The sequence below is a fragment of the Gouania willdenowi genome, chromosome 3 (assembly GCF_900634775.1).
Source record: "Gouania willdenowi chromosome 3, fGouWil2.1, whole genome shotgun sequence".
Classification (NCBI taxonomy): domain Eukaryota; kingdom Metazoa; phylum Chordata; class Actinopteri; order Blenniiformes; family Gobiesocidae; genus Gouania; species Gouania willdenowi.
Window position 1 is genome coordinate 2,303,596 of NC_041046.1, and position 15,103 is coordinate 2,318,698.

At 39.4% G+C, this 15,103-nt stretch overlaps 1 long non-coding RNA gene across 1 annotated transcript; it reads right to left on the reverse strand.

Annotated features, from left to right (window-relative positions):
- Window positions 1-5,917: 5,917 nt before the first annotated feature.
- LOC114480829 (uncharacterized) lies at window positions 5,918-9,652 on the reverse strand. Its single transcript, XR_003676171.1, has 3 exons — window positions 9,516-9,652; window positions 9,213-9,323; window positions 5,918-6,030 (listed from the first exon to the last, which is right to left on the reverse strand). It is a non-coding gene; the product is annotated as an uncharacterized LOC114480829 (long non-coding RNA).
- Window positions 9,653-15,103: the final 5,451 nt, after the last annotated feature.

Sequence of the window (15,103 nt, forward strand, 5' to 3'; positions counted from 1 at the left end):
GAAATATTTTAGGAATTCAGCAGGGAACCCATATGGACCAGGTGCTTTGCCTGTTGACATGCTATCCAAAGCATTTTGTAGTTCTTGTAAGGTTAATGGTAAGTCTAAGGTGGTTTTAAGTTTAAAGTTTCACCTGAATTGTCAGAAATTGCTGCTATAAAGGAATTTTCTTTGTTGTGTTTGAGCTGATTTGCTAAATATTTGCCTGATTTATTATTGTAATCAAAGTTCCTGTATCGTAATTGTTGCAAAATAAAATCTTTTTTTTTTAGATAAGATTATATCCAAATCGAGTTTTGTATTTTGGAGTTTTTTTAAATAAAAGTTCAGACGGTTTAGCTGCTTAATATCCACCTTGTCTTATAATGCAGAATGCTTGGTCTCCAAGTGGCGAAACAGTTTTGAAGGCTTCATTGCTTTGTTAGAGAGCTGGTAGCCGCATATTATTTCATCCCAAACTGCAACAAAAGTTAGGGTCTGGACTCAAGCTCTAAATACAGTACATCAGATAATGAGGCAAGTGCAGAAGTTATCTTCTTAACATTTCGGATGGAAAGCATTGCCTCGCCTGTTAAATGATTATTATTTTAACATTGGGCAGTGATTACAGTATATGGGAGAAGAGCCTGTGGGACAGGTAAAGACAGGTGATTGGAGGGCACCCGCCTGGACAGGAAACTGTAACAGGAGATTACCAATGTGGTATTGGGTCTCCGTTAGAGTCTGAGGTAATGATTATAGAGTGAGATGTCCAGTATGAGGCAGGGTTAGTGGCCGCTGCCGCCTTTGGTCCGTGTGTAACATGCAAACTAACTGTAACGGGAGCATTCCCAATTTGGAACGGGTCTCAGCAAGCCATTTGGACTGTGTTGGATTACAGATCTTTTCTCCAGCTACATCTAGGTGTGCGGGGCTGAGGTGCTGTTGCAGGGTGTTTCTCCAACTAAGTCCAAGTGATAGCGTTATTGCTGAGACAAGAGGGTCTCAGATGACTTTTACTGCGGAATTATTGTCCCAATGGTTATTGGTTTTAATTTTCTCTGCTGTGTTGAGTTTGAAGCTAAGGTATTGCTTTCAGGGCATTTATTCGCTGTGTTGCGTTAGAACAAAATCAATCAATCTGCGTAAGATGATGACTCCTTTCTGGTGATTTTGCAGGAACCGGTTCTTACCCATGTAACAAAGTACTGCAGCCTTCTCCCCTATTTCCTGAATCACACTAAATTCTGGTCAATGATGCTAAACTAATAATAAAGAAAAACACATGAATAGTTAAAGAAAAGGGTTTATTGGTCAATGTGATGTCTGTGTTTTTTGTTCCTGTGATGGCCATTGTTTGTTTTTATGATGTTTAGGGAATAAGAGAAAAAAAAAGGCAGATGGAAATAAACTAAGGTGGCCAGATACCATCGTACACTGATAGCATTTACCAAGGTCTCTTCTTGGAGGCTCTGTCATTGTTATGACTACCACTATCAGCAACATACAAAACCCTGAGAGTACAGAACAATGGGAGATTCATTGAGACACACACAATGAAACCTCTGAATCCCAGACCGGTCTGCTTCCAAAACCCTTTGAGCAGGGGTGACCAATCCTGGTCCTCGAGGGCCAGGATTGGCAGAGCTTGATGACAACACACTGATTTCAACCAGGTGTGTTGGCGCAGGGACACATCTAAAAGTCTCAGGAATTCGGCCCTCGAGGACTAGAGTTGACCACCCCTCCCTTTGACCATATAAACCCTAAAATGTTTGCATCTGACCAGCAACCCTAAAACTTGACTTTGTCTCATTTCATCCAAAACTGCCATATTGTCTTGTTTACGCTTTTTTGGTTCAAAATACTCCAAAGGCTTGTTTTTTAATGCAGAATGCTTGGTCTCCAAGTGCCAAAGCAGTTTTGAAGGCTTCATTGCCTTGTTAGAGAAGTGGTCGCTGGATATTATGCAAAGCAGGCTTGGTGTATGGGAACTATTACCTGTCGCAATAAATCCATATTTCAAGTAAGACTCATGTTTTTTGTTCATTTTGCTATCTTGGCAGTTTCACTTTAGTAGTATATCATTGACCGGAGCATCCGCTTTAAGATGTGCTTAAAGGGAATGCTTCACCCAGTGACTGAGGCAGGAACCTTGACATGCATCAAGAGTGAAGGATAGACAGATGTAGCAGAGAAAATCAAGTAATTTTCAAAAATAAAACATTGTTCAGACTCGGATATTAAATAAATGGAAATAATGGAAGTTATGTATACTTTCTGTGTGACCCGGCACTTAGCCCGGGGGCTGGGGACCTCTGCTTTAGGGAATAGACATTATTATTAGTTTGATGTAAATTCTGAGAGTATTTGCTGATAATGTATGATTCTGTCATTCTGCCACTCAAAACTGTTTATACTGATTTTCAAAATTTCCATTTTAGGAAAACCTGTGTATTAATCCATGGAAGCCAGGACATACAAAGTCAAAGACTGATTTAAACTGGAGTTAGAGTTGAACAATATAGTTTTTTTGTATGTATGTAGATATATTTTTTGTCTTTACCACAGAGAACACACAGTAACTTAACGTTAGCGTACACAGTATGATACTTACATCTTGTTACCTTGAATAAAACTACTATAAAATATGGCACATTTGACATTAAAATAAATTGTATAAACTTCTTTGGTTGTCGGGTTAATCTCTAGACCATAGTGAAACAAACTGGACTTCAGAGTTGATGGAAACTTCTGTGCAGTAAGCAACCAAATAAATGTGGGCAGGGAACTTGCGTGCATTCAGACGAAGGCACTTTAACCCAGAAGCAAAGTTGGACATTGTGTTTTTGGATGAAGACCATGATGGTGAAGGGACAGTTGATGAAGGTGGCCTGACGAGAGAGTACGTAAGGCTGTTGATGAGGGCCATCCCTGAGTCAAACATCTTTCAGGATGAGAAAAAATGAGAAAAGGTGTGTCTTGATACTCAAGGCAAGTAAGCCCACATTCTACAACTGTCTGCTGTCAACATTCCCTTTTAAGTGTATCCATGGAACCTGGTTAACAAAAATTCCTCTACCACAATTATTTTCCCTTGCTGAATTATTGTGTTGTCTTTTATTTCCTTTTTTCAGTCTTTCAATTTAGCTTTGCGGACTAAACTCTACACCTCAGTGGCTAAAAAGGATAGCTCTGTGTGTCATTCATGAAGAAGTTGGTCCTCACTTTTTCTCTGAAAGGCTTTTCCTGCAAATCAGTGGGATACCAACACCCCCCACCATGGTAGACAAAGTTGGTGATCGTACCTTGAGAGGAGTAGCACCATGAATAGATGTGACCACGCACTCTCATCAGATTTAGTTTTTAAACAAATTTTTTTTAAAAAAGACCAACAATGTTGGAGACAGCAAGATGGCAGCCAAGGATTGACAGAAACAAGGATTTCCCCCAAGGATTACAATTCATTGACTAAAACACAATAAAATCAATAGAAAAACACAAATATTTAGTGAGCACACCAGCCGTGACCACAAGTAGCAGGCAGAAAAAACAAGTTTGGCCACAGAACGCTCTTTCTACTCCATGTCCAACACTCATGCACACGCATGCGCGCGCACACAGAGAGAGAGGATAAATAAAGAATAAAACGAAAGCATGCAAATGTGAATTAACGTGCAGGTTACAATTTTACCACAGCACACAACAGAAAGGAAGGGGGTGAAGAACTCCAGTAAAAAACACCTGTGACACTGACCCTCCAGGAGCAGCCGCACCCGACGCCAAACAAATAACATTCAGTACTGTGTAAAAGAGCCACAATATATGAAATGCAAGACTAAACAGTAATTTAAACAACACAAAACAGTAGTGGAAAAGATCTGTAAAATAAATAAAACCATGTAAAAACCATTGAGCCCACTGCCTCATCTCAACAACAGAGAACTAAATTTACCTCATAACAACAGTACCAGCAAAACACACCATAAGCAGGGATATGCACCCTGAGCTCAAACAGGGCCCAAACTGCACAGATTCAACAAGTGCAAACAACAGAGCAATACCTTTATCTGGTATTGGAGGTATTAGCAAAACACACCATAAGCAGGGATATACACACTAAGCTTTGAAAATTTACCTTGTAGGGATTTCTGCACAACACACCAGCAGCAGGGATTGTCACGTGCAAGTGCAAACCCAAATGCAAGGACGGAGGGGGAGCTCAGGTGCATTATACCAACATTTATTGATTTCTTTGGCATGGTCAGGCAAGCAGGGATTCAGCACACAGATGGTCAGTCCAGGGAGGCAGAGGTATTCAAAAACACAAAAACCAAAACCAAGAAAAACAGAGAAAGAGTAAACAAAAACAATGTCCAAAAGCAAAAAACAGTTGTCGATCCAGGAATTACTGGCACGAAACCGAGCCCAGTGAATAACATAGAAATAACACAAAACAAAGTTCTGGTGGAACTCCCATGAAGTGGAGCAGATGAGTTCAAAGAGCCCGGCGGCCTCCTATGAGGCAGCGCATAAGGGCCCAAAGAGGCCGAGGAGCAGGACTCTGGCGGCCTGCCATTAGGCGGCGCAGACAAGGCCGAGGAGCAGGACTCTGGCGGCCTCCCATGAAGCGGCAAAGACGAGGCCGAGGAGCAGGACTCTGGTGGCCTCCCGAGAGACAGGCCAAACAGGGACAAAGAACTGAGTTCTGGTAGCCTCTTCCGAGGCAGGAGCAAGGAACTGGGTTCTGGCGGGCTTCCCTGAGGCGGGCCAGACTGGGACAAAGAGTTGAGCTCTGGATGGCCCGGACGAAAGGGGCTCTGGCAAGACAGACGGTGACACCTTTGGCGGGCCGGCAAAAGGGGGCTCCGGCGGGCCAGATGACAACACCCCCGCCGGGCCAGAGGAAGAGGACCCCGGTTTGGCCAGACGAAGGCAAGACAGACAACGACACCTCTGGTACGCCAAACGACGAAACGCACGCTGGACAAAGGTGGCTGGGTGCGAGGAGCCGGAACTGGCAGCAGATTTGGCGGCCTGGTGCCGGGAGCCGGAACTGGCGGCAGAGTTGGTGGCCTGGTGCCAGGAGCTGGAACTGGTGGCAGAGTTGGCGGCCTGGTGCGGGGAGACGGAACTGTCAGCAGAGTTGGCACCCTGCAGGGACTCTCTCCAGGGCAGGCCGAAGACGAATGGCCACACAAACTCTCATCAGTGTCCACTCTTTCCTGGGGATAGATGGTCTCTTTCGGACTGGAGAGCAGGGGCTCTTCCAACTGGCTGCAAAATGGAAAAATCCTGCATTGAGGGTCCCGCTGGGTCTGCTGAGGGCTGGGACATTCTGTCACGTGCAGGTGTAGGTGCTACTATCTTTACCAGGGAGCAACTATTTATTCCTGGTGGTTCTTTACCAGAAGTTTACTGGGCTTTTTACCGGTTATTAGTTCCTATCTCCTTCCGCTCCACGGTCCAAACTGAAACTGTGTGTTATTGTTGAGCCGCTGCTTCAAAACTACAATCAAAAAAAAAGTGAAAACAGTTCTCATGTGTGGTGTTCTGAGTTACAGTCGACAATTAAAGGTTTGTTGTGTGTTTTTCCTGATAAACGTGATATGTCACATTCTCCCCCTGTCCAATCAGAGCCTTCCCAAATCCCTAGACCTAAAGCCGGATTATCTAAAGCCAAAAAAACCAGTTTCCATGTAAACCTCGTTCGGGAATTACCATTTTTATTTAAACCCGAAGCAGAACACTTTAATTCCGAATAAATAATTCTGAATTAAAAAACATCATGTACCCGTGGCCAGTATGTGTCAGCCATTTTGTTTTGTTTTTCCCTCTAAAATGTCACTAGCGTCATTGACATAGTACAAAAATGATAAGAATAGATTAAGCTCTACTTTGCTCTCTGCACATGCTCTGTGCAATGCCTTACCCTTTTCCTCCTCTGTCTGCTGTGAGCTGAACCTTTCATGGCTTCTGCTTGAGCCCAAAGGGCTGGCTGACTAAATCTGATGTTCTTCCAGACTGTCTCATAGTATGTTTTACATGCCACTGGGAAAAAGAGAAGCAACAGGCATAAATATGTAAAATACTACCACAAACAACAAAACAGATTTACATATAAAGACTCCAGTGTCCACTCCACACATGTCTGGACTTGCAATGAGAGATTCCACCAAATACGAAGTCACAGTCGAATTGTGGGGCGAGGTCAGTCCGTCAACAAATAACAAATAATGTCAGGTCAGATACATTTACATTTACTTATACTTTATTTTTTTCTTAAAATCTTACCCTTGTAGGACTTCCGATATGGTGGCGTGCTAGACGGACGGGTGTCTCCTCCGTAAATTATTGCAGCAAAATTTCCTACAATAAACTAAACTACTTGACACCGAAGGTATGCGGCTTAGCTGCTGAGAACACCCCGATAGCGTCTACGCTTGGTAAACAGGGTAAAGGCCGTGGCAAATCCTCCCAAGCCAAAACTGAATTCACTCCAGGCAAGCCGAGAGGAGAAGCTACGGCTAATGCTAATGCAATGGCGGAGGAAGCTAGCGAGACCGAGGGTGAAAGTGCTAACCCCCAGCCAATCCTTGAAGCCATCAAAGAATTAAAGACGGACAGATTTGACGGAGTTTTGATGGCAATTAAAGGAGTCAGGAAAGAAGTTGGTGAATGTTTGGAACGAGTTAAGGGCGCAGAGACTTGAATCTCCGAGGCAGAGGACACCGTTACTGGCCTAGTAGCAAAGGTCCGTAACCTCGAACAGATAAACAAGGAAATGGCTGGCCAGGTTGACGATCTAGAAGCAAGATCCAGACGACTAAACCTGAGGCTGGTAAATCTCCCCGAGGGTGCGGAGGGCAGCGACACCTGTTCTTTCTTTGAGGCGTGGATCCCGGAGACTATGGGAAGAAGCTGACCATTGAAAGAGCGCACCGAGACAACCTGTTTGGGTTTATTAACCTGCTTGAAAGTAACCAATCCATAAATGTTTGAAAGCATAATGTTACGTATACATTTCCTGACAAAAGGCATTTCAGAGGTGACATAATTGTTATTTTAGTTTTATTGTTCTGTTATACAAACGGAGGGGGAGGACATGTTGAGGTGGAGCGGCTAGCAAAGTCTGACTAATCCTCACGTAGTGTGGAGTGGCCGCTAAGCCTACTGGGGTGTACAAGAGGGTGGGTGGGGGGGCAGAAACCCTTTTTTTGGGATGTTGGGTTTCTGTTTGGTGTTCAAGACATTTGTTTTCTTTTTATGTTGCTGTTCTGGCGGGTTAAAGGTTTCATCATAGACTATATCATGAGTAATCCATCCCTGGTTAACTACTATGTCCAGTGGGTTCGAAATTATTGCAAAAACTTAAAAAAATGAAACAAGTCATGGGCAGACTAAAGGATATACAGTCTAAAATAATTTTTCTTTGAGAAACGCATCTGGCAGTGGGTGAGGAGTTAAGGATCAAGAGGAGATGGCATAGGGCCGTATATTCAGCACATTTCACTACTCAAGCAAGAGGAGTTATGACACTTGTCCACGGGTCCATTCCACTGAAAGTCATAAAGATAATATCAGCTAAAACAGGCAGATTTTTGATAATCCTTTTCAATGAATGTCTTAATTCAGTTAACGACCCAAACTTTTTCAGTAATTTATTCCTTACTTTGTCAACACTTAATGGGCATTATATTATTGCAGGAGATTTTAAGCCTCCTCCACTGAGTCTTCTGACTCTAAATTTAATGCCTGGAAATGTGATTTACAGGAGGATCTAACACTGGAACAGTGGCACAGAGCTTGTAAGGCAGCCCAGACAGGGATGAGTAATAATCGCTTAAAACTCCTACAATACAACTGGCTGATGAGGGTGTATATCACTCCAGAATAAATGGAATAAATTTAATATGAATATCCCAGATACTTGCAATAGGTGTGGTGTAGATATAGAGGTACTATCTTTCACTGCCTATGGCAGTGCCCCAGAGTGAGGGAGTTTTGGGAAGAGGTTAGATTAAATGTGCAGGACATCCTCTCAATCAGATTAGAGCTAGATCTCAAACTATTTCTACTGGGCCTCTACCCAGCTGCTCATAATATAAAACAAAAAGAATTTTTTCAAATATGTTTTTTACAAGCTAAGAGGACAATAGCTCTAACATGGAAAAGCACGAGTAGGCCAGGTATTGTAATGTGGTTTAGGGAATTATCTTCCTGTTTGCCTTTGGAAAAAAATTCCTACATCCTTAAGAACAAACAGGAGACATTTCAAAAAGTGTGGGGTCGATTTATCCATTACATTAAGAACAAAGACTTATCTAATCTGTTGAACAAATGTGGAGTAGAATAAGAGCACCCTCTGCTTAACTTTTCCCCCATTCCTGGGTTACTGGATGTTACTGCATAGAAACTTGTATGGACTCATGATCTAATTTTTACAGAAGTACTCTTTTAACCGCCATGTTCTGTTTGACTGTCTTGTTGTCGTGTATTTACTTGTTTATGTTTTGGTCCCATTTTGTCTGCACAGTTATAATGATCATATTTGCATAAAGGGGAAAAAAATCCAATGTAGGGTTGTAATGTTTTTGTTTCATTGAAAAGACCCCATCCAACACATTGTTTTACTTGAATTTTTGTTGGACTTGTGTTTGTTTGTTTTTTGTCTATTTTTTTCTTTTTGTTTTTACACTTGGAAAATTCAATAACGATATTGTTTAAATTTTTTTTTTTTTTTTAAATCTTAGCCTTGTATGTGGTCATAACGCTTTTTGTTTTCCTCTGAGTTGTGTAAAAACTGCACCGTTATCTATAAAAAAAATCTAAATAAAAGTTCACTTTTAGCAGGGATAGACATTCACTTTAAATCTATTATTATTTAACAGGGTCACAATTCATCTTGGTTCTGTAGTTGTAACACAAAAGCAAAATAGTTTTTACAGGTATAAAGGTTATTTTGCAGACACAAAATATGTTTTACAAATACAAATATTTTATTCACACAGATTTTTTTTGCAGACAAAAAAATGTATTTTATAAATACCAATATTTTTTCAAACAAATTTGTTTTGCAGACAAAACGTATTTTACAAATACAAATAATTTTTTCACACAGATTTTTTTTTTATGCACACAATTTTTTTTTTGAGCACACAAAATCTTTATGACCCTAATTTGATTCCATAGCTCTGACACACGTAAATATGTGTAATGAGAGTAACACTTACTTTTTGTTCCCCTGGGCTCAACATCTGCAGCATCCATTGATCCATAACATAATCACCAAGCAGGGATGGACCAGGTCTGTCATCAATAAAATCAGATCTGTCACCAATACCCTGATCAAGGAACAAACAAGTCTGTCAGGGGTCTCATGAAGAACAAGTATGCATAAATAAAAATTTGAATCCTTAAACAGGTCCATCACCACCAATCTGGCCAGTGAGAGGGGTGGATGTAGCCCTTGGTGAGTGGGTGCACAGAACGTAACGTTAAAAGTCCAGTTTGAACAAAAACAGGGATTAGCTAACCTGCTACATTGTCTGACATTGTTGTGTGGAGCTCCTCAAATCACATCTCAATGCCATTGTAGTAGGCATTAGACAATGACCGTCCACCCCTGAAAAAAGGAGAAATAATCCCAAAAATTATTCAGGTCTGCTTCCTCACCAAGAGTGTTTAGTAGAATCAAATACATGTTTACAAAAAATATAACAATATACAAATGCGCACATTAACAGCACTTTCACATTAAAACAAATAGTGGAGGTAGGATACACACATTTCCTTTAACCAAACAATGAAAAACAGTATTTAACGGCAATAAATAATTTTCTCACTCTTTTCTTTCAAACATCAAATATGTAAGTCTTAAACTTGTATTGAGCTAATCAAAGTGCATAAATCAAACTACATAGGACAGTAAAACATATTTTAAACACATCTATGCTCATATGAAACAGAAGCTAACAACAGAACACACTACACATGGCACGGGCTCGTCTGTTAGCTTACTAATGTTCATAAAACTTAACTCTTATCAAACTCAAATATCAAAACTACAACATCATGAAACTCCTTACTTGTTAGTAACTTATTTATGACATATAAACTGTGTTTCTGACTATAAACATACCTGAAAAGAGGTGAAACTATCACAAATGTGATTTAGGTCTGCTTCCTCCATCAGGAGTGTTAGTAGATTGAGGAAAACTGCACGTGTGAGGGTGGAGACAAAACCAATCGATCCCAGATAGTCTAACTCAGAACACTTAGTGGATCACAGATAAACATCACTCAGTCTCAATTTTAACAATAAAGAGTGAAGTAAATCATGTCTATTTAACACTCTTTTAACACTTTTAACTGTCTTTTAACATTGAACTTGTATTAAAGTAGAGTTTAAACTCATGAACTCAGTTTTAATTTAAATTATATGTGCATTGCTTTTTAACTTGTCACACATAAGTTGTTATGCAATTTACAATACATTACATCCCCAACAACATAAATCCACAAAAATTACAAAAAAAAAACAGCAAAAAAACCCCCAAAGAAACACACAATCACTCTAGAAATCATACATTTTATTGGAAAAAATACTGTACACAAAAGGACAAAAGAATGCTCAAAATATCTCTTAACATAAGACAAATTTACTATAAAAACTCTTTATTCTTTCCACATGCAGCCCTCTGTCTAATTTTATGAGGACCCCAAAGTAAACGTACAAAATGGCAGAAAAAAACACAAAACAAAAGCAAGAATACAATAAAAACTATAAAGAGTTACAACATTGCAGGAAAATACAGTCAAAGACAAGAAAAACACAGAAAATACTCCAAAAGCTGTACAAAATTACTACAACTTCCACTTTTTGATCATGTAAAGCACATTAAGTTGCCGTGTGTATGAAATGCGCTATACAAATAAATTTGCCCTGCCTTACAAAAATGAACCAAACGACAACAGTAATACACAAAATGGCTCACAATAGAAAATGACAACAAAAATACACATAAAGACAAGAAAAACACAAAAAATGTCTCTGCAAACACACAGTACTAACAAACAAGCAAAATTACAACAGAAATACACAAAATGTACTCCAAAACGCAAAATTACAACACAAATGTGCAATATGACTCCAAAAAAACATACATATGCTATATATATATATTTATATATATGATATACACAGAATGACAGACACTCACAAAACTATGACAAAAATGAACAAAATCACACATTAAAAGTGACAACAAAAAATACACAAAAAGACAAGAAAAACACAAAAAATGACTGCAAACCCATAGTACAGAAATACACAAAAGTGACTTCAAAAAATGCAAAATGACAACACAAGTGCATATTATGACTCCAAAAAAGCATACATTTTACATGAAAACAACACAAAAGGACAAAATAAAAGCACATAATGCCTCAATAAGGAGCTGTGACAAATACGATATACGTAACCAATGGATCCTGAGACAGGAGTCTGTCATTTTTTATTTTTGTAGAAAAAACAAGGCAGCCAGTGGTAAATATTTATGAAGCTAATTTACTACTTTGCTGAGAAAACATGTTATTTTATTTGTTATATATACTCCCTTTATTCTATGGAAAATGAAGGAACAGGAGCCAGTTCTGAATAGAATTATTAATATGGGGTTGCTGCTAAAAACAGTAGATTATCCTACAATCAGTAAATAACTTATGACAAAAACAATTGTTTTACAATGACATTCTTACATTTTGCCTGGAGTTTACAAAAAATAAGACAAACTAGAACAAGAGCCACACATTGTCCAAACAACAACATTTATAAAGACAAAGTTGCTACTGAAATGTGGCGACACTGTAAGTTGTCAGTCAAATTTCACTATCACACAGCATTAGCTACATTAGCATCCCAGTGTGAACAAAAGCTAAAGCTTGTTATACAGTGGATTATTCTCATATTTTCAAACGTAGCATCTGGACTTGCTTGAGTTCTAGAAGATATTTCACCTGTCATTTAGGGCGACCGTGGCTCAGGTGGTAGAGGGTCGTCTTCTGATCGAGAGGTTGGGGGTTTCGATCCCAGTTCCTGACTATGTGTCGAAGTGTCCTTGGGCAAGACACTGAACCCTAAGTTGCTCCCAGTGGTCGACTAGCGCCTTGCATGGCAGTCCTGTCCCATTGGTGTGTGAATGTGGGAGTGATTGGGAGAGAGAGATAGTACCCACTTTCAATCAAACTTTTGACAGGTGTGACGTCACGCCCTTTGTCCCGCCCCCTAGCCGGAAGTCCCGCCTTCCCAAACCGGAAGTCCCGCCTTAGGGGAAAAAAAAAAAAATTCTTTTTCACACACACACACACGCACGCACGCGCACGCACACACACACACACACACACACACACACACACACACACGCACACACACACACACACACACACACACAACCATGAAATGCTTTGTAGAAGGGTTTTGTTTCTTAAACCTTTCAAACTAAACGGTAGCTATTCTATTTTTTCCAATATAGTAGTATCATACTTACTTAATTCACCAACCCCTCAACAAACCCACACTTTGTTTTTCTTTGAAAAGAAGATGCAAAAAAAAAAAAGCTTTCCAAATCTTACCATTCATAGCAGCAATATGACCATGCCTGACCATCACTATGCATAAGAATGCTTTGAACATCAGACTTACCTCTGAACTTTAAACACACACACGCACGCACACAGAGAGAGAGAGAGAGTTTCAATCACCTTTCTGCTCCAAAACTATTCATGCATTTAAGAAAATGTACAAGTTAAATATTATAGAACACTTGAATGAAACATTAGAAAAGAAGTTGATCGAGGATGCTTAATATAATTTTGATTGTTTAAGTTTTGTGCTTACATGTTACCATCGTTGGTATGAGAGAAATTGTGTCATCTTTGGACAGACAGTAGTGTTTCAGTTGTAAAAGGGTTAGGCAAAATAAGTCTAGACTTCAGCTTAAACCCCTTTCGGTCAGGCATCATTTAGAGGTTGACATTCTTAATGTATACATATTTTTTTTTCTTTCTTTCTTTTTCCTGTCGTGTAATGTGTGGGATCTTTTGAATGACCTTAGATCTGGATGTTCACAATGACCGAAGAAAGTTTGTAAGCTCTGAAGAGACGCTTCAGTGCTGGGTGTTTTTATTAGTTACAGAGATAAGAGTCAAGGGCAGAAAGTGAGCCGCACCCAGATCATCTTACACCAGACTGGGTGGGGTGAAACAGACATGTTTTGCAAACACACATTCTTCTAGTGTGCATCTAACAGATAATAACGTGACAGTTAGTTAAAACAAGTGTGTATCAGATAATAACGTGACAGTTAGTTAAAACAAGTGACTGCACAAGCTGAAGCATATCTTACAAAAAGCTTTCCAAATCATACCATTCATAGCAGCAATATGACCATGTCTGACCATCACTATGCATAAGAATGCTTTGAACATCAGACTTACCTCTGAACTTTTCACACACCCACACCCACACACACACACACACACACACACACACACACACACACACACACACACACACACAATTTCAACCATCCCACTAACAAAAAAAAAAAACAAAAAAAAAAAGCAGTCTTGGTGCGCCAGCTATGACTTGTTTTTAAAGTTTAATTGTCTGTTTTGAATGGGTCATATTCAAAGAAGGTAAATGTCATAAAACTTATAACACAGGAGGGTTAAGTATTTCTTTTCTAATAATCTAGCACAATTACAAATTACCTGACAAAAATTGAATCTGTAACTTACTCCTAATATTGATTGATTTGCTTTTGGCTGTCTTCCAACATAGACGATTCAATACAAAGAATAAACATTCATTTAAACAGCAAAGTGGTGTTGTAGTAGTTGAATAATATAGACTCATAATATAGTATCATACTTGCATTAATTCACCAACCCCTCAATGAACTGTTCAGCTACTCATCTAATGAGGCATGTTTTAAAAGCCAGAAGAGTTTTGGATGAAGGGGAGAGTGGAGGCCAATGCTGCTCCAGGCACTTGCGTGTCTAAAACATAAAAGAATTCAAGTGGTGTTTGTAAAAAAGAATGAGCTTTTTATAGTATAATTTTACGCAGAATACGTACATAATATGATGATAAATATGTTTTGATTATAATATCATGATTTATTCACGAATAACATTGTTTTTAAGACGGACCCGGTTTTGCCCCGCCAACCACAGTTTTGCCTTGTGGCTGACGCTGTTATTTTCTCATCATCTGCAGCAGGCGTGGTTCCAAGGAGGTGGGGGTTGTGTGCGTGCGTGTGTGTGTGGGGGCGCAGGAATGTTTTGCTATAGCCGGTTTACGTATATTACAACAACAACACACAACAAACATTGATGGTTATAGACACATCGTCACCTTTATTTTGATTGTATTTTTATAACGACAGGCTGTCTGAATTATTCTGTTTCTGTCTGATCAGCGGAGCGTTAAGGAAATAATAACCGGCAATAAAACTCTGGAAACAATAACTAGGAATAAATAGTTGTTCTTTGGTAAACTTGGTGATATTACAGACGGTATGGACACATTTACTCCGTTTCCGGGGTTTGATGTTTTGATTTCTAATAGTAAGTTAATATTGAGACAGCGTCAGCGTCAGTTCTGATGATAAACATCAATTAAACAGATAAATGACGCTCTACCCGTGAGGTTTTATTACAGGCAAACCGCTAGTTAAACACGTTCGCATTGAGCCAAACACACTTTTTCTTCTTCATCAACGCATTACCTATTAAACTTTACATCGGTCACCAAACACTACAGGGTGTACAATAATGTTCCGTTACCCGTTTGCTCCAACGTCAAGACCCTTTAGCTGTCCGCAGCGATGCCTGAGCATAATTTGCGTAAAAACAATAGATGTGAACAGAAATAGCGGCACACATCCACTTGTTCTGGTAAAAACTCGCTTAAATAAAAACAAATCATGGTTTAGTGAAATTATAAATATTTCAGCCAGATGATGCACAATAATTGCATTTGATCTACATTTAAGTTAGAGTTAAATCAGACACAATAAGCATTACATAAACAATTAAATTAACAGGTTTATTTTCACTG